This window comes from Microplitis mediator, chromosome 1, assembly GCF_029852145.1.
Source record: "Microplitis mediator isolate UGA2020A chromosome 1, iyMicMedi2.1, whole genome shotgun sequence".
NCBI classification, from domain to species: Eukaryota; Metazoa; Arthropoda; class Insecta; order Hymenoptera; family Braconidae; genus Microplitis; species Microplitis mediator.
In genome coordinates, this window is record NC_079969.1 from 14,980,796 (window position 1) to 15,005,493 (window position 24,698).

Below are 24,698 nucleotides of genomic sequence, written 5' to 3' on the forward strand. Positions count from 1 at the left end.
TCCAGACAGGCTCGAATTTTTTCCAGCGGAATCAAATGTACTTAGAATTTTTTCCACTGTTTCGAAATTTTCAAGCTGGAAATTCTCTGGCTTCCAGCACTCGAAGGCGGCCGAAACGGTGAACATATAAAATTGAGGTCACTCCAGACAGGCTCGAATTTTTTCCAGCGGGGTGAAATGTACTCAGAATTTCTTTCACCGTTTTGAAATATTCCAGTTGGAAATTCTTAGACTTCCGACACTCGGAGGCAGACAAAACGGTATACATATGAAATTCTGGTCACTCTAGACAGGCTAGAATTTGTTTCAGCGGAATAAAGTGTACTCAGAATTTCTTTCACCGTTTTGAAATTTTCCAGCTGGAAATTCTTGGATTTCCAACACTCGGAGGCTGACGAAATGGTAAACATATGAAATTGAGGTCACCCCAGACATGGTCGAATTTTCTGTAGCAGGGATGTGATGTTCTTAGAATTTTTTTTACTGTTTTAAAATTTTCCAGCTGGAAAATCCAGTAGATCCGACACTCGGAGGCGGACAAAACGGTATACATATGAAATTGAGGTCACTCCAGACAGGCTCGAATTCGTTACTGCAGGGTAAAGTGTACTCAAAATTTATTTCACCGTATCGAAATTTCGCAGCAGGACAATCCAGTAGTTCCGACCCTCGGAGGCGGACAAAACGGTAAACATATGAAATTGAGGTAATTCCAGACATGCTCGAATTTTTTCCAGCGGGGTAAAATATACTCAGAATTTCTTTCACCGTATTGAAATTTTCCAGCTGGAAATTCTTAGACTTCCGACACTCAGAGGCAGGCGAAACGGCGAACATATGAAAGTAAGGTTTTTCTAGACAGGCTCGAATTTGTATCAGTGGGGTAAAGTGTACTCAGAATTTTTTACCCCGAAACTAAATTCTCCAGATATAAACTCCAGTAGTTTCGACACTAAGAGTCAAAAAACAGTGAACAAATGAAATTGAGGTCATTCCAGACAGGCTTAAATTTCTTCCAGCGGAATAAATTGTACTTAGTATTTTTTTCACCGTTTCGAAATTAGCCAGCAGGAAACTCAAGTAGTTCCGACACTCAGAGGCGGACGAATCGGTATGCATATGAATTTTTTGTGACTCCAGACATGCTCGAATTTTTTTCAGCGGAGTGAAATGTACTCAGAATTTTTTTCACTGTTTTAAAATTTTCCACCTGGAAGTTCTAAGACTTACGACACTCGGAGGCGGATGGAACGGAGAACATTCGAAAGTAAGGTCACTCCCGACAGGCTCGAATTCGTTGCAGCGGAGTAAAGTGTACTTAGAATTTTTTCTCCGTTTCAAATTGTCCAGCTGGAAATCTAATGGTTCCGACAATCGGAGGCCGACGAAACGGTGAACATATTGAATTGAGGTCATTTAAAACAGGCTTGAATATTTTTCTAGCGGGGTAAAACGTACTCAGAATTTCTTTCGCCGTTTTAAAATTTTCCAGCTGAAAATTCTCGGGCATCCGACACTCGGAGGCGGACAAAACGCTGAACATATCGAATTGAGGCAACTCCAGACAGGCTAGAATTTGTTCCAGCGAGGTAAAGTGTACTCAGAATTTTTCTTACCGTTTCAAAATTATCAAGCTGAAAAATCCAGTGGTTCGAAACTTAGAGGCGGACAAGACGATAAACATCTAAAATTGAGGTCACTCCAGACAGGCTTGAATTTTTTCCAGCGGATTCAAATGAACTTAGAATTTTTTCACCGTTTCGAAATTTTCCAGCTGAAAATTCTCGGGCTCCCGACACTCGAAGGCAGACTAAACGCTAAACACATCGAATTGAGGCAACTTCAGACAGGCTAGAATTCGTTTCAGCAGGGTAAAGTGTACTTAAAATTTTTTTCACCGTTTCATCATTTTCCAGCTGGAAAATCCAGTGGTTCTGACACTCGAAGGCGGATGAAAATGTGAACATATGAAATTGAGGTCACTCCAGTCAGGCGGAAATTTGTTCCAGCGGGGTAAAGTGTACTCAGAATTTATTTGAATGTTTCAAAATTTTCCAGCTGGAAAATCCTTTGGTTCCGACACCCGGAGGGGGACGAAATGGTAATCATATGAAATTGAGGTAATTCCACACAGGCTTGAATTTTTTTCCAGTGGGGTGAAATGTACTCAGAATTTTTTTCACCGTTTTGAAATTTTCCAGCTGGAAATTCTTGGACTTACGACACTCGGAGGCGGACAAAACGCTGAACATATTGAATTGAGGTCATTCAAAACAGGCTTGAATTTTTTTCTAGCGGGGTAAAATGTACTCAAAATTTCTTTCGCCGTTTTAAAATATTTCAGCTGAAAATTCTTGGGCATCCGACACTCGGAGCCGGACAAAACGCTAAACATATCGAATTGAGGCAACTCTAGACAGGCTAGAATTTGTTCCAGCGAGGTAAAGTGTACTCAGAATTTTTCTTACCGTTTCAAAATTATCAAGCTGAAAAATCCAGTGGTTCGAAACTCAGAGGCGGACGAGACGGTAAACATATAAAATTGAGGTCACTCCAGGCGGGCTTGAATTTTTTCCAGCGGATTCAAATGTACTTAGAATTTTTTCACCGTTTCAAAATTTTCCAGCTGAAAATTCTCGGGCTTCCGACACTCGAAGGCAGACGAAACGGTGAACATATAGAGATAAGGTCACTCTTGACAGCCTTAAATTCGTTTCAGCAGGGTAAAGTGTACTTAAAATTTTTTTTACCGTTTCAAAATTTTCCAGCTGGAAAATCCAGTGGTCCGACATTCGGAGGCGGATGAAAAGGTGAACATATGAAATTGAGGTCCCTCCAGCCAGGCTGGAATTTGTTTCAGCGGGGTAAAGTGTACTCAGAATTTATTTCAATGTTTCAAAATTATCCAGCTGGAAAATCTTTTGGTTCCAACACTCGAAGGCGGACGAAATGGTGAACATATGGAATTAAGGGCACTCCAGACAGGCTAGATTTTTTTCCAGCGGGGTAAAATCTGTCAGAATTTTTTCACCATTTCAAACTTTTCCAGCTGGAAAAACCAGTGGTTTCGACACTTGGAGGTAAAAAGAACAGTGATCATATGAAATTGAGGTCACTCCAGACAGGCTCGACTTTTTTTCAGCGGAATCAAATGTACTTAGAATTTTTTTCACCGCTTCGAAATTTTCTAGCTGTAAATTCTCGGGCTTCCGACACTCGGAGGCAGACGAAACGCTAAACACATCGAATTGAGGCAACTCCAGACAGGCTAGAATTTCGTTCCAGCGGGGTAAAGTGTACTTAAAATTTTTTTCACCATTTCAAAATTTTCCAGCTGGAAAATCCAGTGGTTCCGACATTCGGAGGCGGATGAAAAGGTGAACATATGAAATTGAGGTCACTCCAGCCAGGCTAGAATTCGTTTCAGCGGGGTAAAGTGTACTCAGAATTTCTTTCACCGTTTTAAAATTTTCCAGCTGGAAATTGTCGGGCTTCCGACACTCAGAGGCGGACGAAACGGTGAACATATCAAAGTGAGGTCACTCCAGACAGGCTCGGATTTTTTCCAGTGGGGTAAAATGTACTCAGAATTTTTTTCACCGTTTCAAAATTATCCAGCTGGAAAATCCAGTGGTTCTTTCACCGTTTTGAAATTGTCCAGCTAGAAATTCTTGGACTTCTGACATTCGGACGCAGACGAAACGGTGAATATATAAAATTAAGGTCACTCTTGACAGGCTAGAATTCGTTCTAGCAGGGTAAAGTGTTCTTAAAATTTTTTTCACCGTTTCAAAATTTTCCAGCTGGAAAATCCAGTGGTTCTGACACTCGAAGGCGGATGAAAAGGTGAACATATGAAATTGAGGTCACCCCGGCCAGGCTGGACTTCGTTCTAGCAAGGTAAAGTGTAATTAAAATTTTTTTCACCGTTTCAAAATTTTCCAGCTAGAAACTCCAGTGGTTCCGACATTCGGAGGCGGATGAAAAGGTGAACATATGAAATTGAGGTCCCTCCAGCCAGGCTGGAATTTGTTCCAGCGGGGTAAAGTGTACTCAGAATTTATTTCAATGTTTCAAAATTTTCCAGCTGGAAAATCCTTTGGTTCCGACACTCGAAGGCGGACGAAACGGTGAACATATGGAATTAAGGGCACTCCAGACAGGCTAGAATTTTTTCCAGCGGGGTAAAATCTGTCAGAATTTTTTCACCGTTTTAAAAGTTTCCAGCTCGAAAAACCTGTGGTTCCGACACTTGGAGGTAAAATGAACAGTGATCATATGAAATTGAGGTCACTCCAGACAGGCTCGAATTTTTTTCAGCGGAATCAAATGGACTCAGAATTTCATTCACCGTTCTGAAATTTTTCAGCTGGAAATTCTTGGACTTCCGACACTCGGAGGCGGACTAAATGGTGAAAATATGAAATTGAGGTCACTCTAGACAGGCTAGAATTCGTTCCAGCAGGGTAAAGTGTACTTAAATTTTTTTTAACCGTTTCGGAATTTTCCAGCTAGAAACTCCAGTGGTTCCGACACTCAGAGGTCGACAAATCGGTATACATATGAATTTTTAGTGACTCCAGCCATGCTCGAATTTTTTCCAGCGGGCTAAAATGCACTCGGAATTTTTCGCACCGTTTCCAAAGTTTTCCAGCTGTAGATTCATGGGCTTTCGACACTTGGAGGCAGACGAAACGCTGATCATATCAAAATGCGGTTATTCCAGACAGGCTCAAACCTTTTCCAGGGGGTAAAGTGTACTTAGAAGTTTTTTCGCCGTTGCGAAATTTCCCAGCCGGAAAATCTTCGGCTTCCGACACTCGGAGGCGGACGAAACGGTAAACATATGCAATTGAGGTCACTCCAGACAGGCCAGAATTCGTTACAGCGGGGTCAAGTGTAATCAGAACTTTTCTCACCGTTTTGCAATTTTCCAGCTGAAAATTCTTGGGCTTCTGACAATCGGAGGCGGTCAAATCGGTTAACATATCAAATTGAGGTCATTCCAGACAGGCTCGAATTTGTTCCATTGGGGTAAAATGTACTCAGAATTCTTTTACCGTTTCGAAATTTTTCAGCTGGAAATTCTTGAATTTCCAACACTCGGAGGCGGACAAAATGGTAAACATATGAAATTGAGGTCACCCCAGACATGGTCGAATTTTCTCTAGCAGGGATATGATGTTCTTAGAATTTTTTTTACTGTTTTAAAATTTTCCAGCTGGAAAATCCAGTAGTTTCAACAATCGGAGGCGGACGGAACGGTATACATATGAAATTTAGATCACTCCAGACAGGCTCGAATTTTTTCCAGCGGAATCAAATGTACTTCTGACATTCGGACGCAGACGAAACGGTGAATATATAAAATTAAGGTCACTCTTGACAGGCTAGAATTCGTTCTAGCAGGGTAAAGTGTTCTTAAAATTTTTTTCACCGTTTCAAAATGTTCCAGCTGGAAAATCCAGTGGTTCTGACACTCGAAGGCGGATGAAAAGGTGAACATATGAAATTGAGGTCACCCCGGCCCGGCTGGACTTCGTTTTAGCAGGGTAAAGTGTAGGTAAAATTTTTTTCACCGTTTCAAAATTTTCCAGCTGGAAAATCCAGTGGTTCTGACACTCGGAGGCGGATAAAAATGTGACTATATAAAATTGAGGTCATTCCAGACAGGCTTGAACTTTTTCCAGTGGGGTGAAATGTACTTAGAATGTTATTCAGAGTTTTGAAATTTTCCAGCTAAAAATTCTTGGATTTCCAACACACGGAGGCGGACGAAATGGTAAACATATGAAATTGAGGTCACTCCAGACAGGCTCGAATTTTTTCCAGCGGAATCAAATGGACTCAAAATTTCATTCACCGTTCTGAAATTTTTCAGCTGGAAATTCTTGGACTTCCGACTCTCGGAGGCAGACTAAATGGTGAAAATATATAATTGAGGTCACTCTAGACAGGCTAGAATTCGTTCCAGCAGGGTAAAGTGTACTTAAAATTTTTTTAACCGTTTCAAAATTTTCCAGCTAGAAACTCCAGTGGTTCCGACATTCGGAGGCGGATGAAAAGGTGAACATATGAAATTGAGGTCCCTCCAGCCAGGCTGGAATTTGTTCCAGCGGGGTAAAGTGTACTCAGAATTTATTTCATTGTTTCAAAATTTTCCAGCTGGAAAATCCTTTGGTTCCGACACTCGAAGGCGGACGAAACGGTGAACATATGGAATTAAGGGCACTCCAGACAGGCTAGAATTTTTTCCAGCGGGGTAAAATCTGTCAGAATTTTTTCACCGTTTTAAAAGTTTCCAGCTGGAAAAACCAGTGGTTCCGACACTTGGAGGTAAAAAGAACAGTGATCATATGAAATTGAGGTCACTCCAGACAGGCTCGAATTTTTGTCAGCGGAATCAAATGGACTCAGAATTTCATTCACCGTTCTGAAATTTTTCAGCTGGAAATTCTTGGACTTCCGACACTCGGAGGCGGACTAAATGGTGAAAATATGAAATTGAGGTCACTCTAGACAGGCTAGAATTCGTTCCAGCAGGGTAAAGTGTACTTAAATTTTTTTAACCGTTTCAAAATTTTCCAGCTAGAAACTCCAGTGGTTCTGACACTCAGAGGTCGACAAATCGGTATACATATGAATTTGTAGTGACTCCAGCCATGCTCGAATTATTTCCAGCGGGCTAAAATGCACTCGGAATTTTTCGCACCGTTTCCAAAGTTTTCCAGCTGTAGATTCATGGGCTTTCGACACTTGGAGGCAGACGAAACGCTGATCATATCAAAATGCGGTTATTCCAGACAGGCTCGAATTTTTTCCATTGGGGTAAAATGTACTCAGAATTCTTTTACCGTTTCGAAATTTCCCAGCTGGAAATTCTTGGATTTCCAACACTCGGAGGCAGACAAAATGGTAAACATATGAAATTGAGGTCACTTCAGACATGGTCGAATTTTCTCTAGCAGGGATATGATGTTCTTAGAATTTTTTTTACTGTTTTAAAATTTTCCAACTGGAAAATCCAGTAGTTTCAACAATTGGAGGCGGACGGAACGGTATACATATGAAATTTAGATCACTCCAGACAGGCTCGAATTTTTTCCAGCGGAATCAAATGTACTTAGAATTTTTTCCACTGTTTCGAAATTTTCAAGCTGGAAATTCTCTGGCTTTCAGCACTCGAAGGCGGCCGAAACGGTGAACATATGAAATTGAGGTCACTCCAGACAGGCTCGAATTTTTTCCAGCGGGGTGAAATGTACTCAGAATTTCTTTCACCGTTTTGAAATATTCCAGTTGGAAATTCTTAGACTTCCGACACTCGGAGGCAGACAAAACGGTATACATATGAAATTCTGGTCACTCTAGACAGGCTAGAATTTGTTTCAGCGGAATAAAGTGTACTCAGAATTTCTTTCACCGTTTTGAAATTTTCCAGCTGGAAATTCTTGGATTTCCAACACTCGGAGGCTGACGAAATGGTAAACATATGAAATTGAGGTCACCCCAGACATGGTCGAATTTTCTGTAGCAGGGATGTGATGTTCTTAGAATTTTTTTTACTGTTTTAAAATTTTCCAGCTGGAAAATCCAGTAGATCCGACACTCGGAGGCGGACAAAACGGTATACATATGAAATTGAGGTCACTCCAGACAGGCTCGAATTCGTTACTGCAGGGTAAAGTGTACTCAAAATTTATTTCACCGTATCGAAATTTCGCAGCAGGACAATCCAGTAGTTCCGACCCTCGGAGGCGGACAAAACGGTAAACATATGAAATTGAGGTAATTCCAGACATGCTCGAATTTTTTCCAGCGGGGTAAAATATACTCAGAATTTCTTTCACCGTATTGAAATTTTCCAGCTGGAAATTCTTAGACTTCCGACACTCAGAGGCAGGCGAAACGGCGAACATATGAAAGTAAGGTTTTTCTAGACAGGCTCGAATTTGTATCAGTGGGGTAAAGTGTACTCAGAATTTTTTACCCCGAAACTAAATTCTCCAGATATAAACTCCAGTAGTTTCGACACTAAGAGTCAAAAAACAGTGAACAAATGAAATTGAGGTCATTCCAGACAGGCTTAAATTTCTTCCAGCGGAATAAATTGTACTTAGTATTTTTTTCACCGTTTCGAAATTAGCCAGCAGGAAACTCAAGTAGTTCCGACACTCAGAGGCGGACGAATCGGTATGCATATGAATTTTTTGTGACTCCAGACATGCTCGAATTTTTTTCAGCGGAGTGAAATGTACTCAGAATTTTTTTCACTGTTTTAAAATTTTCCACCTGGAAGTTCTAAGACTTACGACACTCGGAGGCGGATGGAACGGAGAACATTCGAAAGTAAGGTCACTCCCGACAGGCTCGAATTCGTTGCAGCGGAGTAAAGTGTACTTAGAATTTTTTCTCCGTTTCAAATTGTCCAGCTGGAAATCTAATGGTTCCGACAATCGGAGGCCGACGAAACGGTGAACATATTGAATTGAGGTCATTTAAAACAGGCTTGAATATTTTTCTAGCGGGGTAAAACGTACTCAGAATTTCTTTCGCCGTTTTAAAATTTTCCAGCTGAAAATTCTCGGGCATCCGACACTCGGAGGCGGACAAAACGCTGAACATATCGAATTGAGGCAACTCCAGACAGGCTAGAATTTGTTCCAGCGAGGTAAAGTGTACTCAGAATTTTTCTTACCGTTTCAAAATTATCAAGCTGAAAAATCCAGTGGTTCGAAACTTAGAGGCGGACAAGACGATAAACATCTAAAATTGAGGTCACTCCAGACAGGCTTGAATTTTTTCCAGCGGATTCAAATGAACTTAGAATTTTTTCACCGTTTCGAAATTTTCCAGCTGAAAATTCTCGGGCTCCCGACACTCGAAGGCAGACTAAACGCTAAACACATCGAATTGAGGCAACTTCAGACAGGCTAGAATTCGTTTCAGCAGGGTAAAGTGTACTTAAAATTTTTTTCACCGTTTCATCATTTTCCAGCTGGAAAATCCAGTGGTTCTGACACTCGAAGGCGGATGAAAATGTGAACATATGAAATTGAGGTCACTCCAGTCAGGCGGAAATTTGTTCCAGCGGGGTAAAGTGTACTCAGAATTTATTTGAATGTTTCAAAATTTTCCAGCTGGAAAATCCTTTGGTTCCGACACCCGGAGGGGGACGAAATGGTAATCATATGAAATTGAGGTAATTCCACACAGGCTTGAATTTTTTTCCAGTGGGGTGAAATGTACTCAGAATTTTTTTCACCGTTTTGAAATTTTCCAGCTGGAAATTCTTGGACTTACGACACTCGGAGGCGGACAAAACGCTGAACATATTGAATTGAGGTCATTCAAAACAGGCTTGAATTTTTTTCTAGCGGGGTAAAATGTACTCAGAATTTCTTTCGCCGTTTTAAAATATTTCAGCTGAAAATTCTTGGGCATCCGACACTCGGAGCCGGACAAAACGCTAAACATATCGAATTGAGGCAACTCTAGACAGGCTAGAATTTGTTCCAGCGAGGTAAAGTGTACTCAGAATTTTTCTTACCGTTTCAAAATTATCAAGCTGAAAAATCCAGTGGTTCGAAACTCAGAGGCGGACGAGACGGTAAACATATAAAATTGAGGTCACTCCAGGCGGGCTTGAATTTTTTCCAGCGGATTCAAATGTACTTAGAATTTTTTCACCGTTTCAAAATTTTCCAGCTGAAAATTCTCGGGCTTCCGACACTCGAAGGCAGACGAAACGGTGAACATATAGAGATAAGGTCACTCTTGACAGCCTTAAATTCGTTTCAGCAGGGTAAAGTGTACTTAAAATTTTTTTTACCGTTTCAAAATTTTCCAGCTGGAAAATCCAGTGGTCCGACATTCGGAGGCGGATGAAAAGGTGAACATATGAAATTGAGGTCCCTCCAGCCAGGCTGGAATTTGTTTCAGCGGGGTAAAGTGTACTCAGAATTTATTTCAATGTTTCAAAATTATCCAGCTGGAAAATCTTTTGGTTCCAACACTCGAAGGCGGACGAAATGGTGAACATATGGAATTAAGGGCACTCCAGACAGGCTAGATTTTTTTCCAGCGGGGTAAAATCTGTCAGAATTTTTTCACCATTTCAAACTTTTCCAGCTGGAAAAACCAGTGGTTTCGACACTTGGAGGTAAAAAGAACAGTGATCATATGAAATTGAGGTCACTCCAGACAGGCTCGACTTTTTTTCAGCGGAATCAAATGTACTTAGAATTTTTTTCACCGCTTCGAAATTTTCTAGCTGTAAATTCTCGGGCTTCCGACACTCGGAGGCAGACGAAACGCTAAACACATCGAATTGAGGCAACTCCAGACAGGCTAGAATTTCGTTCCAGCGGGGTAAAGTGTACTTAAAATTTTTTTCACCATTTCAAAATTTTCCAGCTGGAAAATCCAGTGGTTCCGACATTCGGAGGCGGATGAAAAGGTGAACATATGAAATTGAGGTCACTCCAGCCAGGCTAGAATTCGTTTCAGCGGGGTAAAGTGTACTCAGAATTTCTTTCACCGTTTTAAAATTTTCCAGCTGGAAATTGTCGGGCTTCCGACACTCAGAGGCGGACGAAACGGTGAACATATCAAAGTGAGGTCACTCCAGACAGGCTCGGATTTTTTCCAGTGGGGTAAAATGTACTCAGAATTTTTTTCACCGTTTCAAAATTATCCAGCTGGAAAATCCAGTGGTTCTTTCACCGTTTTGAAATTGTCCAGCTAGAAATTCTTGGACTTCTGACATTCGGACGCAGACGAAACGGTGAATATATAAAATTAAGGTCACTCTTGACAGGCTAGAATTCGTTCTAGCAGGGTAAAGTGTTCTTAAAATTTTTTTCACCGTTTCAAAATTTTCCAGCTGGAAAATCCAGTGGTTCTGACACTCGAAGGCGGATGAAAAGGTGAACATATGAAATTGAGGTCACCCCGGCCAGGCTGGACTTCGTTCTAGCAAGGTAAAGTGTAATTAAAATTTTTTTCACCGTTTCAAAATTTTCCAGCTGGAAAATCCAGTGGTTCTGACACTCGAAGGCGGATAAAAATGTGACCATATAAAATTGAGGTCATTCCAGACAGGCTTGAACTTTTTCCAGTGGGGTGAAATGTACTCAGAATTTTTTTCACAGTTTTGAAATTTTCCAGCGAAAAATTCTTGGATTTCCAACACTCGGAGGCGGACGAAATGGTAAACATATGAAATTGAGGTCACTCCAGACAGGCTCGAATTTTTTCCAGCGGAATCAAATGGACTCAGAATTTCATTCACCGTTCTGAAATTTTTCAGCTGGAAATTCTTGGACTTCCGACACTCGGAGGCAGACTAAATGGTGAAAATATGAAATTGAGGTCACTCTAGACAGGCTAGAATTCGTTCCAGCAGGGTAAAGTGTACTTAAAATTTTTTTAACCGTTTCAAAATTTTCCAGCTAGAAACTCCAGTGGTTCCGACATTCGGAGGCGGATAAAAAGGTTAACATATGAAATTGAGGTCCCTCCAGCCAGGCTGGAATTTGTTCCAGCGGGGTAAAGTGTACTCAGAATTTATTTCAATGTTTCAAAATTTTCCAGCTGGAAAATCCTTTGGTTCCGACACTCGAAGGCGGACGAAACGGTGAACATATGGAATTAAGGGCACTCCAGACAGGCTAGAATTTTTTCCAGCGGGGTAAAATCTGTCAGAATTTTTTCACCGTTTCAAAAGTTTCCAGCTGGAAAAACCAGTGGTTCCGACACTTGGAGGTAAAAAGAACAGTGATCATATGAAATTGAGGTCACTCCCGACAGGCTCGAATTTTTTTCAGCAGAATCAAATGGACTCAGAATTTCATTCACCGTTCTGAAATTTTTCAACTGGAAATTCTTGGACTTCCGACACTCGGAGGCAGACTAAATGGTGAAAATATGAAATTGAGGCAACTCCAGACAGGCTAGAATTTGTTCCAGCGGAATCAAATGTACTTAGAATTTTTTTCACCGCTTCGAAATTTTCTAGCTGTAAATTCTCGGGCTTCCGACACTCGGAGGCAGAAGAAACGCTAAACACATCGAATTGAGGCAACTCCAGACAGGCTAGAATTTCGTTCCAGCGGGGTGAAGTGTACTTAAAATTTTTTTCACCGTTTCAAAATTTTCCAGCTGGAAAATCCAGTGGTTCCGACATTCGGAGGCAGATGAAAAGGTGAACATATGAAATTGAGGTCACTCCAGCCAGGCTAGAATTCGTTTTAGCGGGGTAAAGTGTACTCAGAATTTCTTTCACCGTTTTAAAATTTTCCAGCTGGGAATTCTCGGGCTTCCGACACTCAGAGGCGGACGAAACGGTGAACATATCAAAGTGAGGTCACTCCAGACAGGCTCTGATTTTTTCCAGTGGGGTAAAATGTACTCAGAATTTTTTTCACCGTTTCAAAATTATCCAGCTGGAAAATCCAGTGGTTCTTTCACCGTTTTGAAATTGTCCAGCTGGAAATGCTTGGACTTCTGACATTCGGACGCAGACGAAACGGTGAATATATAAAATTAAGGTCACTCTTGACAGGCTAGAATTCGTTCTAGCAGGGTAAAGTGTTCTTAAAATTTTTTTCACCGTTTCAAAATTTTCCAGCTGGAAAATCCAGTGGTTCTGACACTCGAAGGCGGATGAAAAGGTGAACATATGAAATTGAGGTCACCCCGGCCAGGCTGGACTTCGTTCTAGCAGGGTAAAGTGTAATTAAAATTTTTTTCACCGTTTCAAAATTTTCCAGCTGGAAAATCCAGTGGTTCTGACACTCGGAGGCGGATAAAAATGTGACCATATAAAATTGAGGTCATTCCAGACAGGCTTGAACTTTTTCCAGTGGGGTGAAATGTACTCAGAATTTTTTTCACAGTTTTGAAATTTTCCAGCTAAAAATTCTTCGATTTCCAACACTCGGAGGCGGACGAAATGGTAAACATATGAAATTGAGGTCACTCCAGACAGGCTCGAATTTTTTCCAGCGGAATCAAATGGACTCAGAATTTCATTCACCGTTCTGAAATTTTTCAGCTGGAAATTCTTGGACTTCCGACACTCGGAGGCAGACTAAATGGTGAAAATATGAAATTGAGGTCACTCTAGACAGGCTAGAATTCGTTCCAGCAGGGTAAAGTGTACTTAAAATTTTGTTAACCGTTTCAAAATTTTCCAGCTAGAAACTCCAGTGGTTCCGACATTCGGAGGCGGATGAAAAGGTAAACATATGAAATTGAGGTCCCTCCAGCCAGGCTGGAATTTGTTCCAGCGGGGTAAAGTGTACTCAGAATTTATTTCAATGTTTCAAAATTTTCCAGCTGGAAAATCCTTTGGTTCCGACACTCGAAGGCGGACGAAACGGTGAACATATGGAATTAAGGGCACTCCAGACAGGCTAGAATTTTTTCCAGCGGGGTAAAATCTGTCAGAATTTTTCACCATTTCAAACGTTTCCAGCTGGAAAAACCAGTGGTTTCGACACTTGGAGGTAAAAAGAACAGTGATCATATGAAATTGAGGTCACTCCAGACAGGATCGAATTTTTTTCAGCGGAATCAAATGTACTTAGAATTTTTTTCACCGCTTCGAAATTTTCTAGCTGTAAATTCTCGGGCTTCTGACACTCGGAGGCAGACGAAACGCTAAACACATCGAATTGAGGCAACTCCCGACAGGCTAGAATTTCGTTCCAGCGGGGTAAAGTGTACTTAAAATTTTTTTCACCGTTTCAAAATTTTCCAGCTGGAAAATCCAGTGGTTCCGACATTCGGAGGCGGATGAAAAGGTGAACATATGAAATTGAGGTCACTCCAGCCAGGCTAGAATTCGTTTCAGCGGGGTAAAGTGTACTCAGAATTTCTTTCACCGTTTTAAAATTTTCCAGCTGGAAATTGTCGGGCTTCCGACACTCAGAGGCGGACGAAACGGTGAACATATCAAAGTGAGGTCACTCCAGACAGGCTCGGATTTTTTCCAGTGGGGTAAAATGTACTCAGAATTTTTTTCACCGTTTCAAATCTATCCAGCTGGAAAATCCAGTGGTTCTTTCACCGTTTTGAAATTGTCCAGCTGGAAATTCTTGGACTTCTGACATTCGGACGCAGACGAAACGGTGAATATATAAAATTAAGGTAACTCTTGACAGGCTAGAATTCGTTCTAGCAGGGTAAAGTGTTCTTAAAATTTTTTTCACCGTTTCATAATTTTCCAGCTGGAAAATCCAGTGGTTCTGACACTCGAAGGCGGCTGAAAAGGTGAACATATGAAATTGAGGTCACCCCGGCCAGGCTGGACTTCGTTCTAGCAGGGTAAAGTGTAATTAAAATTTTTTTCACCGTTTCAAAATTTTCCAGCTGGAAAATCCAGTGGTTCTGACACTCGGAGGCGGATAAAAATGTGACCATATAAAATTGAGGTCATTCCAGACAGGCTTGAACTTTTTCCAGTGGGGTGAAATGTACTCAGAATTTTTTCCACAGTTTTGAAATTTTCCAGCTAAAAATTTTTGGATTTCCAACACTCGGAGGCGGACGAAATGGTAAACATATGAAATTGAGGTCACTCCAGACAGGCTCGAATTTTTTCCAGCGGAATCGAATGGACTCAGAATTTCATTCACCGTTCTGAAATTTTTCACTTGGAAATTCTTGGACTTCCGACACTCGGAGGCAGACTAAATGGTGAAAATATGAAATTGAGGTCACTCTAGACAGGCTAGAATTCGTTCCAGCAGGGTAAAGTGTACTTAAAATTTTTTCAACCGTTTCAAAATTTTCCAGCTAGAAACTCCAGTGGTTCCGACATTCGGAGGCGAATGAAAAGGTGAACATATGAAATTGAGGTCCCTCCAGCCAGGCTGGAATTTGTTCCAGCGGGGTAAAGTGTACTCAGAATTTATTTCAATGTTTCAAAATTTTCCAGCTGGAAAATCCTTTGGTTCCGACACTCGAAGGCGGACGAAACGGTGAACATATGGAATTAAGGGCACTCCAGACAGGCTAGAATTTTTTCCAGCGGGGTAAAATCTGTCAGAATTTTTTCACCGTTTCAAAAGTTTCAAGATGGAAAAACCAGTGGTTCCGACTCTTGGAGGTAAAAAGAACAGTGATCATATGAAATTGAGGTCACTCCAGACAGGCTCGAATGTTTTTCAGCGGAATCAAATGGACTCAGAATTTCATTCACCGTTCTGAAATTTTTCAGCTGGAAATTCTTGGACTTCTGACACTCGGAGGGAGACTAAATGGTGAAAATATGAAATCGAGGTCACTCTAGACAGGCTAGAATTCGTTTCAGCAGGGTAAAGTGTACTTAAAATTTTTTTAACCGTTTCAAAATTTTCCAGCTAGAAACTCCAGTGGTTCCGACACTCAGAGGTCGACAAATCGGTATACATATAAATTTTTAGTAACTCCAGCCATGCTCGAATTTTTTCCAGCGGGCTAAAATGCACTCGGAATTTTTCGCACCGTTTCCAAAGTTTTCCAGCTGTAGATTCATGGGCTTTCGACACTTGGAGGCAGACGAAACGCTGATCATATCAAAATGCGGTTATTCCAGACAGGCTCGAATTTTTTCCATTGGGGTAAAATGTACTCAGAATTCTTTTACCGTTTCGAAATTTTCCAGCTGGAAATTCTTGGATTTCCAACACTCGGAGGCGGACAAAATGGTAAACATATGAAATTGAGGTCACTTCTGACATGGTCGAATTTTCTCTAGCAGGGATATGATGTTCTTAGATTTTTTTTTACTGTTTTAAAATTTTCCAACTGGAAAATCCAGTAGTTTCAACAATTGGAGGCGGACGGAACGGTATACATATGAAATTTAGATCACTCCAGACAGGCTCGAATTTTTTCCAGCGGAATCAAATGTACGTAGAATTTTTTCCACTGTTTCGAAATTTTCCAGCTGGAAATTCTCTGGCTTCCAGCACTCGAAGGCGGCCGAAACGGTGAACATATAAAATTGAGGTCACTCCAGACAGGCTTGAATTTTTTCCAGCGGGGTGAAATGTACTCAGAATTTCTTTCACCGTTTTGAAATATTCCATTTGGAAATTTTTAGACTTCCGACACTCGGAGGCAGACAAAACGGTATACATATGAAATTCTGGTCACTCTAGACAGGCTAGAATTTGTTTCAGCGGAATAAAGTGTACTCAGAATTTCTTTCACCGTTTTGAAATTTTCCAGCTGGAAATTCTTGGATTTCCAACACTCGGAGGCGGACGAAATGGTAAACATATGAAATTGAGATCACCCCAGACATGGTCGAATTTTCTCTAGCAGGGATGTGATGTTCTTAGAATTTTTTTTACTGTTTTAAAATTTTCCAGCTGGAAAATCCAGTAGTTCCGACACTCGGAGGCGGACAAAACGGTATACATATGAAATTGAGGTCACTCCAGACAGGCTCGAATTCGTTACTGCAGGGTAAAGTGTACTCAAAATTTATTTCACCGTTTCGAAATTTCGCAGCAGGACAATCCAGTAGTTCCGACCCTTGGAGGCGGACAAAACGGTAAACATATTAAATTGAGGTAATTCCAGACATGCTCGAATTTTTTCCAGCGGGGTAAAATATACTCAGAATTTCTTTCACCGTATTGAAATTTTCCAGCTGGAAATTCTTAGACTTCCGACACTCAGAGGCAGGCGAAACGGCGAACATATGAAAGTAAGGTTTTTCTAGACAGGCTCGAATTTGTTTCAGTGGGGTAAAGTGTACTCAGAATTTTTTACCCCGAAACTAAATTCTCCAGATATAAACTCCAGTAGTTTCGACACTAAGAGTCAAAAAACAGTGAACAAATAAAATTGAGGTCATTCCAGACAGGCTTAAATTTCTTCCAGCGGAATAAATTGTACTTAGTATTTTTTTCACCGTTTCGAAATTAGCCAGCAGGAAACTCAAGTAGTTCCGACACTCAGAGGCGGACGAATCGGTATGCATATGAATTTTTTGTGACTCCAGACATGCTCGAATTTTTTTCAGCGGAGTGAAATGTACTCAGAATTTTTTTCACTGTTTTAAAATTTTCCACCTGGAAGTTCTAAGACTTACGACACTCGGAGGCGGATGGAACGGAGAACATATGAAAGTAAGGTCACTCCCGACAGGCTCGAATTCGTTGCAGCGGAGTAAAGTGTACTTAGAATTTTTTCTCCGTTTCAAATTGTCCAGCTGGAAATCTAATGGTTCCGACAATCGGGGGCCGACGAAACGGTGAACATATTGAATTGAGGTCATTTAAAACAGGCTTGAATATTTTTCTAGCGGGGTAAAATGTACTCAGAATTTCTTTCGCCGTTTTAAAATTTTCCAGCTGAAAATTCTCGGGCATCCGACACTCGGAGGCGGACAAAACGCTGAACATATCGAATTGAGGCAACTCCAGACAGGCTAGAATTTGTTCCAGCGAGGTAAAGTGTACTCAGAATTTTTCTTACCGTTTCAAAATTATCAATCTGAAAAATCCAGTGGTTCGAAACTCAGAGGCGGACGAGACGATAAACATATGAAATTGAGGTCACTCCAGACAGGCTTGAATTTTTTCCAGCGGATTCAAATGTACTTAGAATTTTTTCCCGTTTCGAAATTTTCCAGCTGAAAATTCTCGGGCTTCCGACACTCGAAGGCAGACGAAACGCTAAACACATCGAATTGAGGCAACTTCAGACAGGCTAGAATTCGTTTCAGCAGGGTAAAGTGTACTTAAAATTTTTTTCACCGTTTCATCTTCCAGCTAGAAAATCCAGTGGTTCTGACACTCGAAGGCGGATGAAAATGTGAACATATGAAATTGAGGTCACTCCAGTCAGACGGAAATTTGTTCCAGCGGGGTAAAGTGTACTCAGAATTTATTTGAATGTTTCAAAATTTTCCAGCTGGAAAATCCTTTGGTTTCGACACCCGGAGGGGGACGAAACGGTAAACATACGAAATTGAGGTAATTCCAGACAGGCTTGAATTTTTTTCCAGTGGGGTAAAATGTACTCAGAATTTTTTTCACCGTTTTGAAATTTTCCAGCTGGAAATTCTTGGACTTACGACACTCGGAGGCGGACAAAACGCTGAACATATTGAATTGAGGTCATTCAAAACAGGCTTGAATTTTTTTCTAGCGGGGTAAAATGTACTCAGAATTTCTTTCGCCGTTTTAAAATATTTCAGCTGAAAATTCTTGGGCATCCGACACTCGGAGCCGGACAAAACGCTAAACATAACGAATTGAGGCAACTCTAGACAGGCTAGAATTTGTTCCAGCGAGGTAAAGTGTACTCAGAATTTTTCTTACCGTTTCAAAATTATCAAGCTGAAAAATCCAGTGGTTCGAATCTCAGAGGCGGACGAGACGGTAAACATATAAAATTGAGGTCACTCCAGGCAGGCTTGAATTTTTTCCAGCGGATTCAAATGTACTTAGAATTTTTTCACCGTTTCGGATTTTTCCAGCTGTAAATTCTCGGGCTTCCGACACTCGGAGGCAGACGAAACGCTAAACACATTAATTGAGGCAACTCCAGACAGGCTAGAATTTCGTTCCAGCGGGGTAAAGTGTACTTAAAATTTTTTTCACCGTTTCAAAATTTTCCAGCTGGAAAATCCAGTGGTTCCGACATTCGGAGGCGGATGAAAAGGTGAACATATGAAATTGAGGTCACTCCAGCCAGGCTAAAATTCGTTTCAGCGGGGTAAAGTGTACTCAGAATTTCTTTCACCGTTTTAAAATTGTCCAGCTGGAAATTGTCGGGCTTCCGACACTCAGAGGCGGACGACACGGTGAACATATCAAAGTGAGGTCACTCCAGACAGGCTCGGATTTTTTCCAGTGGGGTAAAATGTACTCAGAATTTTTTTCACCGTTTCAAATCTATCCAGCTGGAAAATCCAGTGGTTCTTTCACCGTTTTGAAATTGTCCAGCTGGAAATTCTTGGACTTCTGACATTCGGACGCAGACGAAACGGTGAATATATAAAATTATGGTCACTCTTGACAGGCTAGAATTCGTTCTAGCAGGGTAAAGTGTTCTTAAAATTTTTTTCACCGTTTCAAAATTTTCCAGCTAGAAAATCCAGTGGTTCTGACACTCGAAGGCGGATGAAAAGGTGAACATATGAAATTGGGGTCACCCCGGCCAGGCTGGACTTCGTTTTAGCAGGGTAAAGTGTAGGTAAAATTGTTTTCACCGTTTCAAAATTTTCCAGCTGGAAAATCCAGTGGTTCTGACACTCGGAGTCGGATAAAAATGTGACTATATAAAATTGAGGTCATTCCAGACAGGCTTGAACTTTTTCCAGTGGGGTGAAATGTACTTAGAATTTTATTTACAGTTTTGAAATTTTCCAGCTAAAAATTCTTGGATTTCCAACACTCGGAGGCGGACGAAATCGTAAACATATGAAATTGAGGTCACTCCAGACAGGCTCGAATTTTTTCCAGCGGAATCAAATGGACTCAGAATTTCATTCACCGTTCTGAAATTTTTCAGCTGGAAATTCTTGGACTTCCGACACTCGGAGCAGACTAAATGGTGAAAATATGAAATTGAGGTCACTCTAGACAGGCTAGAATTCGTTCCAGCAGGGTAAAGTGTACTTAAAATTTTTTTAACCGTTTCAAAATTTTCCAGCTAGAAACTCCAGTGGTTCCGACATTCGGAGGCGAATGAAAAGGTGAACATATGAAATTGAGGTCCCTCCAGCCAGGCTGGAATTTGTTCCAGCGGGGTAAAGTGTACTCAGAATTTATTTCAATGTTTCAAAATTTTCCAGCTGGAAAATCCTTTGGTTCCGACACTCGAAGGCGGACGAAACGGTGAACATATGGAATTAAGGGCACTCCAGACAGGCTAGAATTTTTTCCAGCGGGGTAAAATCTGTCAGAATTTTTTCACCGTTTTAAAAGTTTCCAGCTCGAAAAACCTGTGGTTCCGACACTTGGAGGTAAAATAAACAGTGATCATATGAAATTGAGGTCACTCCAGACAGGCTCGAATTTTTTTCAGCGGAATCAAATGGACTCAGAATTTCATTCACCGTTCTGAAATTTTTCAGCTGGAAATTCTTGGACTTCCGACACTCGGAGGCGGACTAAATGGTGAAAATATGAAATTGAGGTCACTCTAGACAGGCTAGAATTCGTTCCAGCAGGGTAAAGTGTACTTAAATTTTTTTTAACCGTTTCAAAATTTTCCAGCTAGAAACTCCAGTGGTTCCGACACTCAGAGGTCGACAAATCGGTATACATATGAATTTTTAGTGACTCCAGCCATGCTCGAATTTTTTCCAGCGGGCTAAAATGCACTCGGAATTTTTCGCACCGTTTCCAAAGTTTTCCAGCTGTAGATTCATGGGCTTTCGACACTTGGAGGCAGACGAAACGCTGATCATATCAAAATGCGGTTATTCCAGACAGGCTCAAACCTTTTCCAGGGGGTAAAGTGTACTTAGAAGTTTTTTCACCGTTGCGAAATTTCCCAGCCGGAAAATCTTTGGCTTCCGACACTCGGAGGCGGACGAAACGGTAAACATATGCAATTGAGGTCACTCCAGACAGGCCAGAATTCGTTACAGCGGGGTCAAGTGTAATCAGAACTTTTCTCACCGTTTTGCAATTTTCCAGCTGAAAATTCTTGGGCTTCTGACAATCGGAGGCGGTCGAATCGGTTAACATATCAAATTGAGGTCATTCCAGACAGGCTCGAATTTTTTCCATTGGGGTAAAATGTACTCAGAATTCTTTTACCGTTTCGAAATTTTTCAGCTGGAAATTCTTGAATTTCCAACACTCGGAGGCGGACAAAATGGTAAACATATGAAATTGAGGTCACCCCAGACATGGTCGAATTTTCTCTAGCAGGGATATGATGTTCTTAGAATTTTTTTTACTGTTTTTAAATTTTTCAGCTGGAAAATCCAGTAGTTTCAACAATCGGAGGCGGACGGAACGGTATACATATGAAATTTAGATCACTCCAGACCGGCTCGAATTTTTTCCAGCGGAATTAAATGTACTTAGAATTTTTTCCACTGTTTCGAAATTTTCCAGCTGGAAATTCTCTGGCTTCCAGCACTCGAAGGCGGCGGAAACGGTGAACATATAAAATTGAGGTCACTCCAGACAGGCTCGAATTTTTTCCAGCGGGGTGAAATGTACATAGAATTTCTTTCACCGTTTTGAAATATTCCAGTTGAAAATTCTTAGACTTCCGACACTCGGAGGCAGACAAAACAGTATACATATGAAATTCTGGTCACTCTAGACAGGCTAGAATTTGTTTCAGCGGAATAAAGTGTACTCAGAATTTCTTTCACCGTTTTGAAATTTTCCAGCTGGAAATTCTTGGACTTCTAACACTCGGAGGCATACGACACGGTGAAAATATGAAATCAAGGTCACTCTAGACAGGCTAGAATTCGTTCCAGCCAGGTAAAGTGTACTTCAAATTTTTTCACAGTTTCCAAATTTTTCAGTTGGAAAATCCAGTTGTTCCGACACTCGGAGGCGGACGAAACGGTGAACATATGAAATTCTGGTCACTCCAGACAGGTTAGAATCTGTTCCAGCGGGTCAAAGTGCACTTAGAATTTATTCCACTGTTTCGAAATTTTCCAGCTGGAGATTCATGGGCTTCCGACACTCGGAGGCGGACGAAACGCTGAACATATCAAATTGCGGTCATTCCAGACAGGCTCGAACCTCTTCCAGCGGGGTAAAGTGTACTTAGAAGTTTTTTTACCGTTTCGAAATTTCCCAGCTGGAAAATTTTCGGCTTCCGACACTCGGAGGCGGACAAAACGGTAACCATATGAAATTGACGTCGCACCAGACAGGCCAGAATTCGTTACAGCGGGGTCAAGTGTACTCAGAACTTTTTTCACCGTTTCGAAATTATCCAGCTGAAAATTCTTGGGCTTCCGACAATCGGAGGCGGTCGAAACGGTGAACATATTAACTTGAGGTCATTCCAGATAGGCTCGAATTTTTTCCATTGGGGTAAAATGGACTCAGAATTTCATTCACCGTTCTGAAATTTTTCAGCTGAAAATTCTTGGACTTCCGACACTCGGAGGCAGACTAAATGGTGAAAATATGAAATTGAGGTCACTCTAGACAGGCTAGAATTCGTTCCAGCAGGGTAAAGTGTACTTAAAATTTTTTTAACCGTTTCAAAATTTTCCAGCTAGAAACTCCAGTGGTTTCGACATTCGGAGGCGGATGAAAAGGTGAACATATGAAATTGAGGTCCCTCCAGCCAGGCTGGAATTTGTTCCAGCGGGGTAAAGTGTACTCAGAATTTATTTCAATGTTTCAAAATTTTCCAGCTGGAAAATCCTTTGGTTCCGACACTCGAAGGCGGACGAAACGGTGAACATATGGAATTAAGGGCACTCCAGACAGGCTAGAATTTTTTCCAGCGGGGTAAAATCTGCCAGAATTTTTTCACCATTTCAAAAGTTTCCAGCTGGAAAATTCAGTGGTTTCGACACTTGGAGGTAAAAAGAACAGTGATCATATGAAATTGAGGTCACTCCAGACAGGCTCGAATTTTTTTCAGCGGAATCAAATGTACTTAGAATTGTTTTCACCGCTTCGAAATTTTCTAGCTGTAAATTCTCGGGCTTCCGACACTCGGAGGCAGACGAAACGCTAAACACATTAATTGAGGCAACTCCAGACAGGCTAGAATTTCGTTCCAGCGGGGTAAAGTGTACTTAAAATTTTTTTCACCGTTTCAAAATTTTCCAGCTGGAAAATCCAGTGGTTCCGACATTCGGAGGCGGATGAAAAGGTGAACATATGAAATTGAGGTCACTCCAGCCAGGCTAGAATTCGTTTCAGCGGGGTAAAGTGTACTCAGAATTTCTTTCACCGTTTTAAAATTGTCCAGCTGGAAATTGTCGGGCTTCCGACACTCAGAGGCGGACGAAACGGTGAACATATCAAAGTGAGGTCACTCCAGACAGGCTCGGATTTTTTCCAGTGGGGTAAAACGTACTCAGAATTTTTTTCACCGTTTCAAAATTATCCAGCTGGAAAATCCAGTGGTTCGTTCACCGTTTTGAAATTGTCCAGCTGGAAATTCTTGGACTTCTGACATTCGGACGCAGACGAAACGGTAAATATATAAAATTAAGGTCACTCTTGACAGGCTAGAATTCGTTCTAGCAGGGTAAAGTGTTCTTAAAATTTTTTTCACCGTTTCAAAATTTTTCAGCTGGAAAATCCAGTGGTTCTGACACTCGAAGGCGGATGAAAAGGTGAACATATGAAATTGAGGTCACCCCGGCCAGGCTGGACTTCGTTTTAGCAGGGTAAAGTGTAATTAAAATTTTTTTCACCGTTTCAAAATTTTCCAGCTGGAAAATCCAGTGGTTCTGACACTCGGAGGCGGATAAAAATGTGACTATATAAAATTGAGGTCATTCCAGACAGGCTTGAACTTTTTCCAGTGGGGTGAAATGTACTTAGAATTTTATTCACAGTTTTGAAATTTTCCAGCTAAAAATTCTTGGATTTCCAACACTGGGAGGCGGACGAAATGGTAATTATATGAAATTGAGGTCACTCCAGACAGGCTCGAATTTTTTCCAGCGGAATCAAATGGACTCAGAATTTCATTCACCGTTCTGAAATTTTTCAGCTGGAAATTCTTGGACTTCCGACACTCGGAGGCAGACTAAATGGTGAAAATATGAAATTGAGGTCACTCTAGACAGGCTAGAATTCGTTCCAGCAGGGTAAAGTGTACTTAAAATTTTTTTGACCGTTTCAAAATTTTCCAGCTAGAAACTCCAGTGGTTCCGACATTCGGAGGCGGATGAAAAGGTGAACATATGAAATTGAGGTCCCTCCAGCCAGGCTGGAATTTGTTCCAGCGGGGTAAAGTGTACTCAGAATTTATTTCAATGTTTCAAAATTTTCCAGCTGGAAATTGTCGGGCTTCCGACACTCAGAGGCGGACGAAACGGTGAACATATCAAAGTGAGGTCACTCCAGACAGGCTCGGATTTTTTCCAGTGGGGTAAAATGTACTCAGAATTTTTTTCACCGTTTCAAATCTATCCAGCTGGAAAATCCAGTGGTTCTTTCACCGTTTTGAAATTGTCCAGCTGGAAATTCTTGGACTTCTGACATTCGGACGCAGACGAAACGGTGAATATATAAAATTATGGTCACTCTTGACAGGCTAGAATTCGTTCTAGCAGGGTAAAGTGTTCTTAAAATTTTTTTCACCGTTTCAAAATTTTCCAGCTGGAAAATCCAGTGGTTCTGACACTCGAAGGCGGATGAAAAGGTGAACATATGAAATTGGGGTCACCCCGGCCAGGCTGGACTTCGTTTTAGCAGGGTAAAGTGTAGGTAAAATTTTTTTCACCGTTTCAAAATTTTCCAGCTGGAAAATCCAGTGGTTCTGACACTCGGAGTCGGATAAAAATGTGACTATATAAAATTGAGGTCATTCCAGACAGGCTTGAACTTTTTCCAGTGGGGTGAAATGTACTTAGAATTTTATTTACAGTTTTGAAATTTTCCAGCTAAAAATTCTTGGATTTCCAACACTCGGAGGCGGACGAAATCGTAAACATATGAAATTGAGGTCACTCCAGACAGGCTCGAATTTTTTCCAGCGGAATCAAATGGACTCAGAATTTCATTCACCGT